General features: G+C 40.2%; 2 non-coding genes across 2 annotated transcripts; both read right to left on the reverse strand.

Moving 5' to 3' along the window:
- Window positions 1-6,760: 6,760 nt before the first annotated feature.
- TRNAS-ACU (transfer RNA serine (anticodon ACU)) lies at window positions 6,761-6,834 on the reverse strand. Its single transcript has one exon. It is a non-coding gene; the product is annotated as a tRNA-Ser (tRNA).
- A 4,604-nt stretch (window positions 6,835-11,438) lies between these two features.
- On the reverse strand, window positions 11,439-11,512 carry TRNAS-ACU (transfer RNA serine (anticodon ACU)). The gene has a single exon. It is a non-coding gene; the product is annotated as a tRNA-Ser (tRNA).
- Between the last annotated feature and the right edge of the window lie 9,831 nt (window positions 11,513-21,343).

Below are 21,343 nucleotides of genomic sequence, written 5' to 3' on the forward strand. Positions count from 1 at the left end.
AACCCCCTCTTATGGTGTAGGGTACCTGGCCTTCTCTGATGTAATCAGAGTTAGATTTGATTCAGTGATTTTATAAAAACAGCTAGGAAGCACAATTTAGCAGTGGGTTGCAGAGAAAAAGAAATATGCTGGCAAAAAAATCCAATTGAGTGATTAAACAGCTCTTAATTTTCTGGCTTTATTTTTATGCTAACAAATTTGTTCTCTGAAAAGTGTCCACAAAGCCAAGTCTCTGATTAACACCTTTGTAGGGATGGTTTTTCACCTATTACTAAATTAAATTTGCTTCATTGGAAAGGCAGCAAGATGCATCCTCATTTCAATGTCTACTGAAATAATACGGGTTGACACCAGGAAACATTAACGCCACAGCATCCTTGCTGCTTTCTCATGTGGAAGTCTGTTTAATGTGAAAACAAGGTGATATCTAATTAGCACACAGGTAAGGAATTAAGAAAATCTTTATTTAAGGGTGAAGATGTTTCTCACAAAATCGTTGCCCCAATGCATCATTGAAATTCAAGCTGGAAAGATGATTTTAATATATCACTTGTACATTTTGTATTGCTCTTCTGGTGACAATGTAGTTTGTTTTTGTCAATTACCCTTTTAATAATAGGGTAAAGAAAATTAAGTGGATTTTTTAAAGAAAACTATACTGTCAATATACTATTCAAACAAATTAAAATGGTAAAAGTTATTGTACTTCAAGTAAAAATAAAAGAGCAAAAATATCAATCCCAGTTTTGATTACTTAAATTAACAAAAAAAATGCATATAGCAAAGGATAGTTTCAATCTGCCTACCTCTGGGTTATGGGCCCAGCATGCTTCCATTGCAGTACTCTGCTGCACATGTAAGTGCAAGAGATCCTGAAGCACTCACTCATCATGGGAAAGTACCAATGTGTTTCTTCGTTGGTTGATGGAAGAAACATTTTACAAAAACTCTCCAGATTATTGACTTTTTAAAGTTTTTCTAGGAAACGTTCTAGATGTATACTTATTAGCCTTTGTCAGTATGTAATTTTTACAAAGTGTCTCTGTGGCGCAATCAGTTAGTGTGTCTGGCTACTAACCAAAAGGTTGGTGGTTCAATCCCATCCAGGGACGTAATTGACCTTGTTATCAGATTTTGGTGATCTTTAAGTAGACAAGTCAAAATTTCAAACCCCCTGTTATGGTGTAGGGTACCTGGCCTTCTCTGATGTAATCAGAGTTAGATTTGATTCAGTGATTTTATAAAAACAGATAGGAAGCACAATTTAGCAGTGGGTTGCAGAGAAAAAGAAATATGCTGGCAAAAAAAAATCCAATTAAGTGATTAAACAGCTCTTCATTTTCTGGCTTTATTTTTATGCTAACAAATTTGTTCTCTGAAAAGTGTCCACAAAGCCAAGTCTCTGATTAACACCTTTGTAGGGATGGTTTTTCACCTATTACTAAATTAAACTTGCTTCATTGGAAAGGCAGCAAGATGCATCCTCATTTCAATTTCTACTGAAATAATACAGGTTGACACCAGGAAACATTAACGCCACTGCATCCTTGCTGCTTTCTCATGTGGAAGTCTGTTTAATGTGAAAACAAGGTGATATCTAATTAGCACACAGGTAAGGAATTAAGAAAATCTTTATTTAAGGGTGAAGATGTTTCTCACAAAATCGTTGCCCCAATGCATCATTGAAATTCAAGCTGGAAAGATGATTTTAATATATCACTTGTACATTTTGTATTGCTCTTCTGGTGACAATGTAGTTTGTTTTTGTCAATTACCCTTTTAATAATAGGGTAAAGAAAATTAAGTGGATTTTTTAAAGAAAACTATACTGTCAATATACTATTCAAACAAATTAAAATGGTAAAAGTTATTGTACTTCAAGTAAAAATAAAAGAGCAAAAATATCAATCCCAGTTTTGATTACTTAAATTAACAAAAAAAAATGCATATAGCAAAGGATAGTTTCAATCTGCCTACCGCTGGGTTATGGGCCCAGCATGCTTCCATTGCTGTACTCTGCTGAACATGTAAGTGCAAGAGATCCTGAAGCACTCACTCATCATGGGAAAGTACCAATGTGTTTCTTCATTGGTTGATGGAAGAAACATCTTACAAAAACTCTCCAGATTATTGACTTTTTAAAGTTTTTCTAGGAAACGTTTTAGATGAATGCTTATTAGCCTTTGTCAGTATGAACTTTTGCGAAGTGTCTCTGTGGCGCAATCAGTTAGTGTGCATGGCTATTAACCAAAAGGTTGGTGGTTCAATCCCACCCAGGGACGTAATTGACCTTGTTATCAGATTTTGGTGATCTTTAAGTAGACAAGTCAAAATTTCAAACCCCCTGTTCTGGTGTAGGGTACCTGGCCTTCTCTGATGTAATCAGAGTTAGATTTGATTCAGTGATTTTATAAAAACAGCTAGGAAGCACAATTTAGCAGTGGGTTGCAGAGAAAAAGAAATATGCTGGCAAAAAAAATCCAATTGAGTGATTAAACAGCTCTTAATTTTCTAGCTTTATTTTTATGCTAACAAATTTGTTCTCTGAAAAGTGTCCACAAAGCCAAGTCTCTGATTAACACCTTTGTAAGGATGGTTTTTAACCTATTACTAAATTAAACTTGCTTCATTGGAAAGGCAGCAAGATGCATCCTCATTTCAATGTCTACTGAAATAATACAGGTTGACACCAGGAAACATTAACGCCACTGCATCCTTGCTGCTTTCTCATGTGGAAGTCTGTTTAATGTGAAAACAAGGTGATATCTAATTAGCACACAGGTAAGGAATTAAGAAAATCTTTATTTAAGGGTGAAAATGTTTCTCACAAAATCGTTGCCCCAATGCATCATTGAAATTCAAGCTGGAAAGATGATTTTAATATATCACTTGTACATTTTGTATTGCTCTTCTGGTGACAATGTAGTTTGTTTTTGTCAATTACCATTTTAATAATAGGGTAAAGAAAATTAAGTGGATTTTTGAAAGAAAACAATACTGTCAATATACTATTAAAACAAATTAAAATGGTAAAAGTTATTGTACTGTAAGTAAAAATAAAAGAGCCAACATATCAATCCCAGTTTTGGATTACTTTAATTAACAAAAAAAAATGCATATAGCAGAGGATAGTTTCAATCTGCCTACCTCTGGGTTATGGGCCCAGCATGCTTCCATTGCTGTACTCTGCTGCACATGTAAGTGCAATAGATCCTGAAGCACTCACTCATCATGGGAAAGTACCAATGTGTTTCTTCGTTGGTTGATGGAAGAAACATCTTACAAAAACTCTCCAGATTATTGAATTTTTAAAGTTTTTCTAGGAAACGTTTTAGATGAATGCTTATTAGCCTTTGTCAGTATGTACTTTTGCAAAGTGTCTCTGTGGCGCAATCAGTTAGTGTGTACGGCTATTAACCAAAAGGTTGGTGGTTCAATCCCACCCAGGGATGTAATTGACCTTGTTATCAGATTTTGGTGATCTTTAAGTAGACAAGTCAAAATTTCAAACCCCCTCTTATGGTGTAGGGTACCTGGCCTTCTCTGATGTAATCAGAGTTAGATTTGATTCAGTGATTTTATAAAAACAGCTAGGAAGCACAATTTAGCAGTGGGTTGCAGAGAAAAAGAAATATGCTGGCAAAAAAATCCAATTGAGTGATTAAACAGCTCTTCATTTTCTGGCTTTATTTTTACGCCACTGCATTTAATAATAGGGTAAAGAAAATCCACTTAATTTTCTTTACCCTATTATTAAAAGGGTAATTGACAAAAACAAACTACATTGTCACCAGAAGAGCAATACAAAATGTACAAGTGATATATTAAAATCATCTTTCCAGCTTGAATTTCAATGATGCATTGGGGCAACGATTTTGTGAGAAACATCTTCACCCTTAAATAAAGATTTTCTTAATTCCTTACCTGTGTGCTAATTAGATATCACCTTGTTTTCACATTAAACAGACTTCTACATGAGAAAGCAGCAAGGATGCAGTGGCGTTAATGTTTCCTGGTGTCAACCTGTATTATTTCAGTAGACAATGAAATGAGGATGCATCTTACTGCCTTTCCAATGAAGCAAGTTTAATTTAGTAATAGGTGAAAAACCATCCCTACAAAGGTGTTAATCAGAGACTTGGCTTTGTGGACACTTTTCAGAGAACAAATTTGTTAGCATAAAAATAAAGCCAGAAAATGAAGAGCTGTTTAATCACTCAATTGGATTTTTTTTGCCAGCATATTTCCTTTTCTCTGCAACCCACTGCTAAATTGTGCTTCCTAGCTGTTTTTATAAAATCACTGAATCAAATCTAACTCTGATTACATCAGAGTAGGCCAGGTACCCTACACCATAAGAGGGGGTTTGAAATTTTGACTTGTCTACTTAAAGATCACCAAAATCCGATAACAAGTTCAATTACGTCCCTGGGTGGGATTGAACCACCAACCTTTTGGTTAGTAGCTGGACACACTAACCGATTGCGCCACAGAGACACTTTGCAAAAAATATATACTGACAAAGGCTAATAAGCATACATCTAGAACATTTCCTAGAAAAACTTTAAAAATTCAATAATCTGGAGAGTTTTTGTAAGATGTTTCTTCCATCAACCAACGAAGAAACACATTGGTACTTTCCCATGATGAGTGAGTGCTTCAGGATCTCTTGCACTTACATGTGCAGCAGAGTACTGCAATGGAAGCATGCTGGGCCCATAACCCAGAGGTAGGCAGATTGAAACTATCCTCTGCTATATGCATTTTTTTTGTTAATTAAAGTAATCCAAAACTGGGATTGATATGTTAGCTATTTTATGTTTACTTAAAGTACAATAACTTTTACCATTTTAATTTGTTTTAATAGTATATTGACAGTATTGTTTTCTTTCAAAAATCCACTTAATTTTCTTTACCCTATTATTAAAATGGTAATTGACAAAAACAAACTACATTGTCACCAGAAGAGCAATACAAAATGTACAAGTGATATATTAAAATCATCTTTCCAGCTTGAATTTCAATGATGCATTGGGGCAACGATTTTGTGAGAAACATCTTCACCCTTAAATAAAGATTTTCTTAATTCCTTACCTGTGTGCTAATTAGATATCACCTTGTTTTCACATTAAACAGACTTCCACATGAGAAAGCAGCAAGGATGCATTGGCGTTAATGTTTCCTGGTGTCAACCTGTATTATTTCAGTAGACATTGAAATGAGGATGCATCTTGCTGCCTTTCCAATTAAGCAAGTTTAATTTAGTAATAGGTGAAAAACCATCCTTACAAAGGTGTTCATCAGAGACTTGGCTTTGTGGACACTTTTCAGAGAACAAATTTGTTAGCATAAAAATAAAGCCAGAAAATGAAGAGCTGTTTAATCACTCAATTGGATTTTTTTGCCAGCATATTTCTTTTTCTCTGCAACCCACTGCTCAATTGTGCTTCCTAGCTGTTTTTATAAAATCACTTAATCAAATCTAACTCTGATTACATCAGAGAAGGCCAGGTACCCTACACCATAAGAGGGGATTTGAAATTTTGACTTGTCTACTTAAAGATCACCAAAATCTGATAACAAGGTCAATTACGTCCCTGGGTGGGATTGAACCACCAACCTTTTGGTTTATAGCCGTACTCACTAACTGATTGCACCACAGAGACACTTTGCAAAAGTACATACTGACAAAGGCTAATAAGCATTCATCTAAAACGTTTCCTAGAAAAACTTTAAAAAGTCAATAATCTGGAGAGTTTTTGTAAGATGTTTCTTCCATCCACCAACGAAGAAACACATTGGTACTTTCCCATGATGAGTGAGTGCTTCAGGATCTCTTGCACTTACATGTGCAGCAGAGTACTGCAATGGAAGCATGCTGGGCCCATAACCCAGAGGTAGGCAGATTGAAACTATCCTTTGCTATATGCATTTTTTTTTGTTAATTTAAGTAATCAAAACTGGGATTGATATTTTTGCTCTTTTATTTTTACTTGAAGTACAATAACTTTTACCATTTTAATTTGTTTGAATAGTATATTGACAGTATAGTTTTCTTTAAAAAATCAACTTAATTTTCTTTACCCTATTATTAAAAGGGTAATTGACAAAAACAAACTACATTGTCACCAGAAGAGCAATACAAAATGTACAAGTGATATATTAAAATCATCTTTCCAGCTTGAATTTCAATGATGCATTGGGGCAACGATTTTGTGAGAAACATCTTCACCCTTAAATAAAGATTTTCTTAATTCCTTACCTGTGTGCTAATTAGATATCACCTTGTTTTCACATTAAACAGACTTCCACATGAGAAAGCAGCAAGGATGCAGTGGCGTTAATGTTTCCTGGTGTCAACCTGTATTATTTCAGTAGAAATTGAAATGAGGATGCATCTTGCTGCCTTTCCAATGAAGCAAGTTTAATTTAGTAATAGTTGAAAAACCATCCCTACAAAGGTGTTAATCAGAGACTTGGCTTTGTGGACACTTTTCAGAGAACAAATTTGTTAGCATAAAAATAAAGCCAGAAAATGAAGAGCTGTTTAATCACTCAATTGGATTTTTTTTCCAGCATATTTCTTTTTCTCTGCAACCCACTGCTAAATTGTGCTTCCTATCTGTTTTTATAAAATCACTGAATCAAATCTAACTCTGATTACATCAGAGAAGGCCAGGTACCCTACAACATAACAGGGGGTTTGAAATTTTGACTTGTCTACTTAAAGATCACCAAAATCTGATAACAAGGTCAATTACGTCCCTGGGTGGGATTGAACCACCAACCTTTTGGTTAGTAGCCAGACACACTAACCGATTGCGCCACAGAGACACTTTGTAAAAAGTGCGTACTGACAAAGGCTAATAAGCATACATCTAGAACGTTTCCTAGAAAAACTTTAAAAAGTCAATAATCTGGAGAGTTTTTGTAAGATGTTTCTTCCATCAACCAACGAAGAAACACATTGGTACTTTCCCATGATGAGTGAGTGCTTCAGGATCTCTTGCACTTACATGTGCAGCAGAGTACTGCAATGGAAGCATGCTGGGCCCATAACCCAGAGGTAGGCAGATTGAAACTATCCTTTGCTATATGCATTTTTTTTTGTTAATTTAAGTAATCAAAACTGGGATTGATATTTTTGCTCTTTTATTTTTACTTAAAGTACAATAACTTTTACCATTTTAATTTGTTTTAATAGTATATTGACAGTATAGTTTTCTTTAAAAAATCCACTTAATTTTCTTTACCCTATTATTAAAAGGGTAATTGACAAAAACAAACTACATTGTCACCAGAAGAGCAATACAAAATGTACAAGTGATATATTAAAATCATCTTTCCAGCTTGAATTTCAATGATGCATTGGGGCAACGATTTTGTGAGAAACATCTTCACCCTTAAATAAAGATTTTCTTAATTCCTTACCTGTGTGCTAATTAGATATCACCTTGTTTTCACATTAAACAGACTTCTACATGAGAAAGCAGCAAGGATGCAGTGGCGTTAATGTTTCCTGGTGTCAACCTGTATTATTTCAGTAGACATTGAAATGAGGATGCATCTTACTGCCTTTCCAATGAAGCAAGTTTAATTTAGTAATAGGTGAAAAACCATCCCTACAAAGGTGTTAATCAGAGACTTGGCTTTGTGGACACTTTTCAGAGAACAAATTTGTTAGCATAAAAATAAAGCCAGAAAATGAAGAGCTGTTTAATCACTCAATTGGATTTTTTTTGACAGCATATTTCTTTTTCTCTGCAACCCACTGCTAAATTGTGCTTCCTAGCTGTTTTTATAAAATCACTGAATCAAATCTAACTCTGATTACATCAGAGTAGGCCAGGTACCCTACACCATAAGAGGGGGTTTGAAATTTTGACTTGTCTACTTAAAGATCACCAAAATCCGATAACAAGTTCAATTACGTCCCTGGGTGGGATTGAACCACCAACCTTTTGGTTAGTAGCTGGACACACTAACCGATTGCGCCACAGAGACACTTTGCAAAAAATATATACTGACAAAGGCTAATAAGCATACATCTAGAACGTTTCCTAGAAAAACTTTAAAAAGTCAATAATCTGGAGAGTTTTTGTAAGATGTTTCTTCCATCAACCAACGAAGAAACACATTGGTACTTTCCCATGATGAGTGAGTGCTTCAGGATCTCTTGCACTTACATGTGCAGCAGAGTACTGCAATGGAAGCATGCTGGGCCCATAACCCAGAGGTAGGCAGATTGAAACTATCCTCTGCTATATGCATTTTTTTTGTTAATTAAAGTAATCCAAAACTGGGATTGATATGTTAGCTATTTTATGTTTACTTAAAGTACAATAACTTTTACCATTTTAATTTGTTTTAATAGTATATTGACAGTATTGTTTTCTTTCAAAAATCCACTTAATTTTCTTTACCCTATTATTAAAATGGTAATTGACAAAAACAAACTACATTGTCACCAGAAGAGCAATACAAAATGTACAAGTGATATATTAAAATCATCTTTCCAGCTTGAATTTCAATGATGCATTGGGGCAACGATTTTGTGAGAAACATCTTCACCCTTAAATAAAGATTTTCTTAAATCCTTACCTGTGTGCTAATTAGATATCACCTTGTTTTCACATTAAACAGACTTCCACATGAGAAAGCAGCAAGGATGCAGTGGCGTTAATGTTTCCTGGTGTCAACCCGTATTATTTCAGTAGACATTGAAATGAGGATGCATCTTGCTGCCTTTCCAATGAAGCAAATTTAATTTAGTAATAGGTGAAAAACCATCCCTACAAAGGTGTTAATCAGAGACTTGGCTTTGTGGACACTTTTCAGAGAACAAATTTGTTAGCATAAAAATAAAGCCAGAAAATGAAGAGCTGTTTAATCACTCAATTGGATTTTTTTGCCAGCATATTTCTTTTTCTCTGCAACCCACAGCTAAATTGTGCTTCCTAGCTGTTTTTATAAAATCACTGAATCAAATCTAACTCTGATTACATCAGAGAAGGCCAGGTACCCTACACCATAAGAGGAGGTTTGAAATTTTGACTTGTCTACTTAAAGATCACCAAAATCTGATAACAAGGTCAATTACGTCTCTGGGTGGGATTGAACCACCAACCTTTTGGTTAATAGCCATGCACACTAACTGATTGCGCCACAGAGACACTTTGCGAAAGTCCATACTGACAAAGGCTAATAAGCATTCATCTAAAACGTTTCCTAGAAAAACTTTAAAAAGTCAATAATCTGGAGAGTTTTTGTAAGATGTTTCTTCCATCAACCAACAAAGAAACACATTGGTACTTTCCCATGATGAGTGAGTGCTTCAGGATCTCTTGCACTTACATGTGCAGCAGAGTACAGCAATGGAAGCATGCTGGGCCCATAACCCAGCGGTAGGCAGATTGAAACTATCCTCTGCTATATGCATTTTTTTTTGTTAATTAAAGTAATCCAAAACTGGGATTGATATTTTGGCTCTTTTATTTTTACTTAAAGTACAATAACTTTTACCATTTTAATTTGTTTTAATAGTATATTGACAGTATTGTTTTCTTTCAAAAATCCACTTAATTTTCTTTACCCTATTATTAAAATGGTAATTGACAAAAACAAACTACATTGTCACCAGAAGAGCAATACAAAATGTACAAGTGATATATTAAAATCATCTTTCCAGCTTGAATTTCAATGATGCATTGGGGCAACGATTTTGTGAGAAACATCTTCACCCTTAAATAAAGATTTTCTTAATTCCTTACCTGTGTGCTAATTAGATATCACCTTGTTTTCACATTAAACAGACTTCCACATGAGAAAGCAGCAAGGATACAGTGGCGTTAATGTTTCCTGGTGTCAACCTGTATTATTTCAGTAGACATTGAAATGAGGATGCATCTTGCTGCCTTTCCAATGAAGCAAGTTTAATTTAGTAATAGGTGAAAAACCATCCCTACAAAGGTGTTAATCAGAGACTTGGCTTTGTGGACACTTTTCAAAGAACAAATTTGTTAGCATAAAAATAAAGCCAGAAAATGAAGAGCTGTTTAATCACTCAATTGGATTTTTTTTGCCAGCATATTTCTTTTTCTCTGCAACCCACTGCTAAATTGTGCTTCCTAGCTGTTTTTATTAAATCACTGAATCAAATCTAACTCTGATTACATCAGAGAAGGCCAGGTACCCTACACCATAACAGGGGGTTTGAAATTTTGACTTGTCTACTTAAAGATCACCAAAATCTGATAACAAGGTCAATTACGTCCCTGGTTGGGATTGAACCGCTGACCTTTTGGTTAGCAGCCGGACACACTAACCGATTGCGCCACAGAGACACTTTGCAAAAAGTACATACTGACAAAGTCTAATAAGCATACATCTAGAACGTTTCCTAGAAAAACTTTAAAAAGTCAATAGTCTGGAGAGTTTTTGTAAGATGTTTCTTCCATCAACCAATGAAGAAACACATTGGTACTTTCCCATGATGAGTGAGTGCTTCAGGATCTCTTGCACTTACATGTGCAGCAGAGTACTGCAATGGAAGCATGCTGGGCCCATAACCCAGAGGTAGGCAGATTGAAACTATCCTTTGCTATATGCATTTTTTTTGTTAATTTAAGTAATCAAAACTGGGATTGATATTTTTGCTCTTTTATTTTTACTTAAAGTACAATAACTTTTACCATTTTAATTTGTTTTAATAGTATATTGACAGTATTGTTTTCTTTAAAAAATCCACTTAATTTTCTTTACCCTATTATTAAAAGGGTAATTGACAAAAACAAACTACATTGTCACCAGAAGAGCAATACAAAATGTACAAGTGATATATTAAAATCATCTTTCCAGCTTGAATTTCAATGATGCATTGGGGCAACGATTTTGCGAGAAACATCTTCACCCTTAAATAAAGATTTTCTTAATTCCTTACCTGTGTGCTAATTAGATATCACCTTGTTTTCACATTAAACAGACTTCTACATGAGAAAGCAGCAAGGATGCAGTGGCGTTAATGTTTCCTGGTGTCAACCTGTATTATTTCAGTAGACATTGAAATGAGGATGCATCTTGCTGCCTTTCCAATGAAGCAAGTTTAATTTAGTAATAGGTGAAAAACCATCCCTACAAAGGTGTTAATCAGAGACTTGGCTTTGTGGACACTTTTCAGAGAACAAATTTGTTAGCATAAAAATAAAGCCAGAAAATGAAGAGCTGTTTAATCACTCAATTGGATTTTTTTTGCCAGCATATTTCTTTTTCTCTGCAACCCACTGCTAAATTGTGCTTCCTAGCTGTTTTTATTAAATCACTGAATCAAATCTAACTCTGATTACATCAGAGAAGGCCAGGTACCCTACACCATAACAGGGGGTTTGAAATTTTGACTTGTCTACTTAAAGATCACCAAAATCTGATAACAAGGTCAATTACGTCCCTGGGTGGGATTGAACCACCAACCTTTTGGTTAGTAGCCGGACACACTAACCGATTGCGCCACAGAGACACTTCGCGAAAAGTACATACTGACAAAGGCTAATAAGCATACATCTAAAACTTTTCCTAGAAAAACTTTAAAAAGTCAATAATCTGGAGAGTTTTTTTAAGATGTTTCTTCCATCAACCAACGAAGAAACACATTGGTACTTTCCCATGATGAGTGAGTGCTTTAGGATCTCTTGCACTTACATGTGCAGCAGAGTACTGCAATGGAAGCATGCTGGGCCCATTACCCAGAGGTAGGCAGATTGAAACTATCCTCTGCTATATGCATTTTTTTTGTTAATTAAAGTAATCCAAAACTGGGATTGATATGTTAGCTCTTTTATGTTTTCTTAAAGTACAATAACTTTTACCATTTTAATTTGTTTTAATAGTATATTGACAGTATTGTTTTCTTTCAAAAATCTACTTAATTTTTTTTACCCTATTATTAAAATGGTAATTGACAAAAACAAACTACATTTGTTTGGGAGAAAAATGCAAAGGTACAAGACAGCTTTTCCTTGCCAATATCTCTCTTTTGCAAAGAGCTACGCATTGGAAAATTCAGGGCTATACCGTGTAGATGAAGCACTAACAGGAGGCTTTAAAATTTTCATTCTAGTGTCCTTCGTTTGGGAGAAAAATCCAATGGTACAAGACAGCTTTTCCTTGCCAATATCTCTCTTTTGCAAAGAGCTGCGCATTGGAAAATTCAGGGCTATGCCGTGTAGATGATGGCCTAACAGGAGGCTTTAAAATTTTCTTTCTAGTGTCCTTCGTTTGGGAGAAAAATGCAAAGGTACAAGACAGCTTTTCCTTGCCAATATCTCTCTTTTGCAAAGAGCTGCGCATTGGAAAATTCAGGGCTATGCCGTGTAGATGATGGCCTAACAGGAGGCTTTAAAATTCCAAACGAAGGACACTAGAAAGAAAATTTTAAAGCCTCCTGTTAGGCCATCATCTACACGGCATAGCCCTGAATTTTCCAATGCGCAGCTCTTTGCGATTACAATCCAACCTGAATCAGGCTCTATTACCTATCACAATGCACTGCAGGTAGTACAAAATGGGGTTAATATAGGAGAAAAACCCCCAGAGCTGTGCTCCTTAACTGTCCCTGGTGGCTAGTGGAGCGGCTGCCCAGTAATCAGTGTCCACGCCAGTGCGCACACGGCCCGCCCCCTACAGCCACGCTGGATCTCGGTATAGTGTGGGCACAGAAGCCCCTTACCTCCCTTTCATCAGCGGCCTCGTGATCCCGGAGGGCGGTGTGTGTGTGTGACTGACCTTAGGAAGAAACCGGAGCCTCCGCTGCAGTGACCCAGCAACCAGGGCACGGGAGTATACTGCGCCGCTGGGAGTGATGGAGCTGCAGTAAAGATGTCTATTAGACCTAGCCTGCTGCAGCCCTTGTAGATTCTTATAAAAAAGTTCTTCTTTTCTTGTCAAAATTAATAGCTAAGAATAGGCTGCCTGAGGCAGCCCCCTGTTAAGTGGCCTGCTACTGAAGGCACCAACTACAAACTGAGCTCCCTGTTCATGGAAGCGAGGTTATAGAGCAGGGGGCGCTGAGCATCTTGGGAACAGTCAAAAGCTTTGAGCCTGTTGGTGCCTCAGATCAAGATCCTACTCTACACCCCAATGTGAATCCTTGTGGAGTCCAGTGTACCCCACAGAAGAAATGAATGTGTCACACCCATTGGCAGCAACATTAGAATAGCTGCTGATGGGCACAATTGAGAAAGGAAGGGGGGAAAACATTTGAATCCAGCACATATATGTAATTTGAATATGTAATTTGTACCTTCCTACTTTAAAATGTAATGGATGAACCTCACCCTGTGAGAACTATCTTTATGATCAAGAGATCTCATATGCAAGATAAGTATGTGTTGGCAGAGGCGCTCACTGGGCAGAGATGCTGATCGCATCTCTGGCATGTGCCGGTGCACTGCGGCACCAGCACACACACACACTGCAGACCTGATCTCCTGTTGTGTGAATATGCACAGCAGAGATCAGGTCTGAATTAGGCCCTATATACAGCTGTCAGTAAGGCAGGGATCTGCTGCTGCCAGTGAGGCAGGGATCTGCTGCTGCCAGTGAGGCAGGGATCTGCTGCTGCCAGTGAGGCAGGGATGTGCTGCTGTCAGTGAAGCAGTGATCTGCTGCTGTCAGTGAGGCAGTGATCTGCTGCTGTCAGTAAGGCAGGGATGTGCTGCTATAAGTGAGGCAGGGATGTGCTGCTGTCAGTGAAGCAGGGATGTGCTGCTGTCAGCAAGGCAGTGATCTGCTGCCCACTATCTCCCTATCACCCCTGCCTGAGTCACACACTTTCCCTGTCACCCCTGCCCCAGTTACCCACTATCTCCCAGTCACCGCTGCCTCAGTTAACCACTATACCTGCGACCCCTGCCTCAGTCACCCACTATACCAGTCACCCCTGCTTTAGTCACCCACTATCTCTGTCACCCCGGCCTCAGTCACCCACTATCTCCCACTCATACATGCTTCAGTCACCCACTATCTCCCAGTCATCCCTGCCTCAGTCACCTACTGACACCAGTGCAGACATTTCTGCTGCGGCCTCTCCACTCTCCAGCGTGAACGTCCTGACGACTGAGGAAATCCGCTTCCCAGTTGAGGACTCCGGGAATGAACACTGCCGATATTGCTGGCAGATGACGTTCTACCCAACTGAGGATTTTTGATACTTCCAGCTTTGCTATGCAATTTCGAGTGCCGCCTTGATGATTTGTGTACACTACCGTGGTGGCGTTGTCCAATTGTACTTGAACAGGCCTGTTCTGTACTAGAGGCAGGGCCAGTGTCAATGAATTGAACACTGCCTGCAATTCCAGAATGTTTATCGGGAGGAGAGATTCCTCCCTGGTCCACCGATGGTGAAGGGTCGTCATCACGGCCATGACCTTGGTGAATTTCCGAGGTGCCGTGGCCAAACCAGAAGGCAGGACCTGAAATCCAAAAACTAACCAGGCACAACACTGCTTAGCTTCCAACATCAGATGAGATTGGACATATCCAGTGTGATGCGGCTGTAGATGATTTTTGCTGTTTCTAACTTCTACTTCTAACTACTGGTACATCAATGAATAAGTTTCAAAATAGAATGCATCAAGAGAACGGTGTTGGTAGTATAAAACTACCTACAGCACCTGGTATTCCCAGGTGGTCTCACATCCAAGAACAAACCAGGCCTAAAATCAGGTGATATTGGGCATATACAGTGTGGTGTGGCAGTAGATGAGCTTAGTGGTTTCTGTTAGAGTTCTTCTACTTCTAACTACTCGTACATAAATGAGTAAGCGGACGATTTATTAAACCTGGTGAAATGATAATTTGCATGGTGATAAAGTACCAGCCAATCAGCTCCTAATTGCCATGTCACAGGCTGGGTTTGAAAAATGACAGTTAGGAGCTGACTGGCTGGTACTTTATCACCTTGCACTTTATCAGTTCACCAGGCTTAATAGATCTGCCCCAATGTTTCAAAATGGAATGCATCAAGAGAACGGTGTTAGTATTGTAAAAATACACACCGCCCCTGGTATTTCCTGGTGGTCTCCCATCCAAGTACTAAAACCAGGACCAACACTGCTCAGCTTCCATGATCAGGAGAGATTGGGCAAATCCAGTGTGCTGTGGCTGTAGATGAGCTGGTGGTTTTTATTACAGCTCTTCTACTTCTAACTTCTGGTACATAAAAGAATACATGTAAAAATTAAATGTACCAAGAAAATGGTGTTGGTAGTTTAAAAACACCTAAAGAATCTGATACTACCAAGCAGTCTCCCATCCATGTATTAACAAAGTCCAATACTGCTTTGCTTCAAAAATCAAATGAGATTGGGCATATCCAGTGTGGTGTGGCTTTAGATAAGCTTTGTGGTTTCTGTTAGAGCTTTTCTACTTCTAACTACTGGTACATTAATGAATATGTATAAGGTTGTAGTTTATCCAATATGCCTTTACTACCTTACCTTTCAACCCCCCCTCCCCTCTTCTCCTTATAGCTTCCTTAGTTCTCTCCTCCTCATGTGTGCGTTATTTGTTTTCTCATACGTCCTAGATGATGCTGGGGTCACATTAAGAACCTTGGGGTATAGACTGGATCCGCAGGAGACATGGGCACTTTAAGACTTTCAAAGGGTGTGAACTGTCTCCTCCCTCTATGCCCCTCCTCCAGACTCCAGTTTTAGTATTGTGCGCAGTGATACTGGATGCACTACAGGGGAGCTCTACTGAGTTTCTCTGAAAAGACTTGTTAGTTTTTTTTATTTTCAGGGAGGCTGCTGGCAACAGTCTCCCTGCTTCGTGGGACTTAGGGGAGAGAAGTATGACCAACTTCTAGTGAGTTCAATAGCTCTGCTTCAGGCTGACAGGACACCATTAGCTCCTGAGGGTGCTGATCGCTGGGTACGCCTAGATGCACACTCCCGCAGCCTGCCGTCACCCCCTTACAGAGCCAGAAGACAGGTGAGTAGCAGAAGAACAGAAGACTTCTTCTCCAGTGATGGCATTCTGAGGTACCGAGCAGCGAGCGGAACGCTGCGCGCCATGCTCCCACACAAACACAGGCACGGGGGGGGGGGGCACCGTGGGCAGCATAAATTCCTCACAAAAGGCTGGAAAAAGTGGACATTAGTGCCTGGGCACTGTCCTTACCCCGCTAGCGTAATTAATTATTTCTGAGCAGGACAGATACGCGCCATTACAGTAGCGGGGCTTCTTCCTCACCTCACCAGAACATCTTTAGAGCATTACAAGTCTATCACTATAGAGTTTATTATTTCCCAGACTGTGTACTTTTGGCGCTGGATTGTGAGCTGAAAAATCCTCTGTGTCCCTCTGACAGATTTACTGACGGTCTGTCCCCCATAAGCCGATGTGTCTGTGGGTACTTGGTACATGTGTGTCAACATGTCGATGGCTGAATGTTTTTCCCAAGAGGAAACTATATTAGGAATGCAGACATATGATGGTGGCCCTGTTGGCACCACCAATAACTGACTGGGTAAAAGTTTCAGTAATATCAGAGTAAGGTTGGATAAATCTGTGTCCCAGACACAGACGTAGAGAAAAGATGTGATGTTCATGGCTATGTTTCTTTTCCCTCAGGCCCGCGGGGTCGCAAAAATTTTATTTTGCCCAGTTACTACACACTGATACTGACACGGATACTGATTCCTATGTCGACCATAATGTTTCCTGATTAGATCCAATATTGGCAAGGAGCATTCAGTACATGATTGTGGATATTAAGGACATATTAAAATCACTGAAGACCCTGCTGTTCCTGAGAAAGGGGTCTATATGTATGTATATATAGATATATAATGAAAGCTGATGTAACGTTCCTCCATCTCTGTTTGAGAAAGTCTGGGCCAGCTCGACAAGATGGTTTCAAATCCCCAAAAGGATTCTGGTTGTTTATTCATTTCCCGCCGCGGACAGAATAAAGTGGGAGTCACCCCCTGTTCTGCACGGGGCCCTGTCACAAATCCAGCGGATCGTATGCAGGAAGCTACATTATTTCTAGTTATGTAACCAAGGGTACATTACTTAGACCTGCCATTACATGTGCATGGGTGAGTAGTAGTATTCAAGAATTGGTCGAATACCTTGTCATCCGATATAGATTCCTTGGAGAGATGGGATACTCCTTACGTTGTATCATATCAAGGACACTGCAGCATACTTACGTGAGACTGCAAGGGATATAGGACTCTTGAGTTCACGGGCCAATTTCATGGCAGTCTCGGATAGGAGGGCATTGTGGATTCACCAAGAGAATGCTGATGCTGACTCCAAGAAGAAAGGGAGTCCCTTCCCTATGAAGGTGAAGCGTTGTTTGGTGACTGCCTAGTTAATTTGATCTCGGCAGCTCCCGCAGGTAAGTCAACCTTCTTGCCCTATGTTCCCTCCCAACGGATGAAGACGCATCATTATCTGATGCAGTCATTTCGGCCCAATAGATATGCAAGAAGTTAAGATTCCCCTTTCTTTGCAGGTAGAGGAAGGAGAAGAGGGAAGAGGTCTGCATCCTCTTCAAGATCGCAGGAGCAGAGATCATCCTCTGCTTCTGCCAAATCCACCGCATGACGCTGGGGCTCTCTTGCAGGAGCCCGCACCAGTGGGGGCACGTCTAAAACTCTTCAGTCAGTTCTGGATTCATTCGGACATGGACTCGTGTGTTTTACAAATAGTGTCCCAAGGGTACAAACTGGGGTTTCAAGACGTTCCCCCTCACCGATTGTTCAAATCGGCTTTAGTCAGCAGGGAGAAGGTTTTTATTCAAGCCTCTTCGTGGTCCCTAAGCCGGACAGCTCAGTCAGACCAATCTGAAATCTGAAATCCCTCAATTTCTACCTAAGGAAATTAAATTTCAAGATGGAATCTCTCAGTGCAGTGATCTCCAGTCCGGAGGAAGGAGATTTCATGGTTTTGGTAGACATAAAGGATGCCAACTTACATGTTCCCATTTAGCCTCTGCATCAAGCTACCTGAGGTTTGCAATTCAGTATTGTCATTACCAATTTCAGACATTGCCGTTTGGTCTGTCCACGGCTCTGAGGATTTTCACCAGGGTGATCGCAAGCAAGGAGTAACAATTATCCCGTACTTGGATGATCTTTTGATAAAGGCGAAATCCAGGGACCAGTTAGTGCAAAACATTGCACTCTCCCTGACAGTTCTTCAACAACATAGTTGGCTCCTAAACTTGCCAAAATCGCAGTTGGTCCCAATGACGCGGTTGTTGTTTTTGGGAGTGATACTGGACACAGAAGAGGTTTTCTTCCAGTGGAAAGGCTCTGGAGATCCAGAGTCTGGTCAAACAAATTCTGAAACCAGCAAGAGTGTTAATCCATCAATGCATTTGGTTGCTGGGTAAGATGGTTGCGGCCTACGAGCCCATTCAGTTTGGCTGGTTCCATGCCAGAGTGTTCCAGTGGGACCTGTTGGACAAGTGGTCCGGATCCCACCTACACACGCACCGGAGGATAATCCTGTCTTCCAAGACCAGAATCTCACTCCATTGGTGGCTGCACAGTTCTCACCTCCTAGAGGGGCGAAGGTTCGGGATCCAGGACTGGATCCTAGGGACCATGGATGCAACCCTCCGAGGCTGGGGAGCAGTCACACAGGGGGAAAACGTCCAAGGAAGATGGTCAAGTCGGGAAAGTTGTCTCCACATAAATGTTCTGGAGTTAAGGGCCATTTAATAACTGCAGACACAGTACGCACTGGGACGGGTGCCCAGCATCCTCTACGGAATAAGAGAAAAGGATTTACCTGTAGGTATTAAAATCCTATTTTCTCTAACGTCCTAGAGGATGCTGGGGACTCCGTAAGGACCATGGGGATAGACGGCTCCGCAGGAGACATGGGCACTTTAAGAAAGACTTTAGTTCTGGGTGTGCACTGGCTCCTCCCTCTATGCCCCTCCTCCATACCTCAGTTTGATACTGTGCCCAGTGGAGACTGGGTGCTTTTCAGGAGCTCTCCTGAGCTTTCTGACAGACAGTATTTTGTTAGGTTTTTAATTTTCAGGGAGCACTGCTGGCAACAGACTCCCTGCATCGAGGGACTGAGGGGAGAGAAGCAGCCCTACTCTCCGAGTTGCAAGGTCCTGCTTCTTAAGCTACTGGACACCATTAGCTCCAAAGGGATTAGCTCCAAAGGGATTGGTACGCAGGATCTCACCCTCGCCGTCCGTCCCAGAGCCGCGCCGCCGTCCCCCTCGCAGAGCCGGAAGATAGAAGCCGGGTGAGTATGAGAAGAAAAGAAGACTTCAGAGGCGACAGAGGACTTCATGATCTTCATTGAGGTAACGCACAGCACTGCAGCTGTGCGCCATTGCTCCCATACACCTCACATACTCCGGTCACTGTAAGGGTGCAGGGCGCAGGGGGGGCGCCCTGGGCTGCAATATAAACCTCTTTTTGGCAGAAATATAACATATATACAGCTGGGCACTGTATATATGTATGAGCCCCCGCCAATTGTACAGTTTAAGCAGGACAGAAGCCCGCCGCCGAGGGGGCGGGGCTTCTCCCTCAGCACTCACCAGCACCATTTTTTCTCCACAGCACCGCTGAGAGGAAGCTCCCCGGACTCTCCCCTGCTTATACCACGGTAGACAAGAGGGTTGAAAAGAGAGGGGGGGGGCACATAATTTGGCGCAAATTACTTACAGCAGCGCTACTGTGCAAACATTAAGTTACTGTGCTATTCCTGGGTTATATAGCGCTGGGGTATGTGCTGGCATACTCTCTCTCTGTCTCTCCAAAGGGCAGAGCCGGCCATAGGCATAGGCAAACTAGGCAATTGCCTAGGGCATTTGATATGCCTAGGGGCATCAGCAACTTCTGCTGATTAAAATGATATGCGGCATGCCTATATTCTGTGTGTAGCATTTCATATGCAGATACAGCCACAGTCTCACACAGTATATAGGCGTGCTGCATATCATTTTAATCGGCAGAAGCTGCGTGTGCATCCTAACAACATAGCAATGCAAATAAGATGCATTTTAATAAAAAAAAGGTGCCCCAACGTTAGCATTGAGGCAAGATTTATGAGGACACATCTGTATCCAAGCAGAGGCAGAGGTCACAGTGTTAGTGGCAGTGTGAGTGCTGTGTGCATGTGAGTGGGTTGATTGTGCAGTAGTGTTCGGAATATGAGTAAGGAGCATTATGTGTGTCATGTAAAAATGCATTAATAATGTGCAACATATGGGTAAGGGGCACTATGTGTGTCATTATGTGTATAAGGGCATTAATAATGTGCGGCATATGTGTAAGGGACATTGGTGGTCATTTCGAGTTGTTCGCTCTGTAATTTTCTTCGCATCGCAGCGATTTTCCGCTAATTGCGCATGCGCAAGGGTGGTCATTCCGAGTTGTTCGCTCGGTAATTTTCTTCGCATCGCAGCGATTTTCAGCTAATTGCGCATGCGCAATGTTCGCTCTGCGACTGCGCAAAGTAAATTTGCTATGCAGTTAGGTATTTTACTCACGGCATTAGGAGGTTTTTTCTTTGTTCTGCTGATCGTAGTGTGATTGACAGGAAGTGGGTGTTTCTGGGCGGAAACTGGCCGTTTTATGGGTGTGTGTGAAAAAACGCTGCCGTTTCTGGGTAAAACGCGGGAGTGTCTGAAGAAACGGGGGAGTGTCTGGGCGAACGCTGGGTGTGTTTGTGACGTCAAACCAGGAACGAAACTGACTGAACTGATCACAGTTGTCGAGTAAGTCTGGAGCTACTCAGAAACTGCTAAGAAGTGTCTATTCGCAATTCTGCTAATCTTTCGTTCGCAATTTTGATAAGCTAAGATTCACTCCCAGTAGGCGGCGGCTTAACGTGTGCAATGCTGCTAAAAGCAGCTTGCGAGCTAACAACTCGGAATGAGGGCCATTATGTGTAAAAGGGCATTAATAAAGGTTGTCATAATGTGTAAGACGCATTATGTTTATAAGGACATTAGTGATGTGTCTCATATGTGTAAGGGGCATTACTGTGTGGAATTATGTGTATAAATGCATTACTAATGTGTGGCATTATGTGTATAAGGTGCTCTAATATGTAGCGTTGCGTATAGAAAGGGCATTTACTGTGTCGTCTAATGTGAATAAAGAGCAATAGGGTGTGGTGTAATGTAAATAAGGAGCAATTCAGTGTGATGTAATGTGAATAAGGAGCACTACTGTGAGAAGTAACGTTTATAAGGTAAAGTAATACTACTGTGGGATGTAATGTGAATTATGGACACTATCGCGTGATCAAATGTGAATAAAATTGCAGTACTGTGTGGCGGAATTTTAATTGGGGG

This window comes from Pseudophryne corroboree, chromosome 8, assembly GCF_028390025.1.
Source record: "Pseudophryne corroboree isolate aPseCor3 chromosome 8, aPseCor3.hap2, whole genome shotgun sequence".
Taxonomy (NCBI): domain Eukaryota; kingdom Metazoa; phylum Chordata; class Amphibia; order Anura; family Myobatrachidae; genus Pseudophryne; species Pseudophryne corroboree.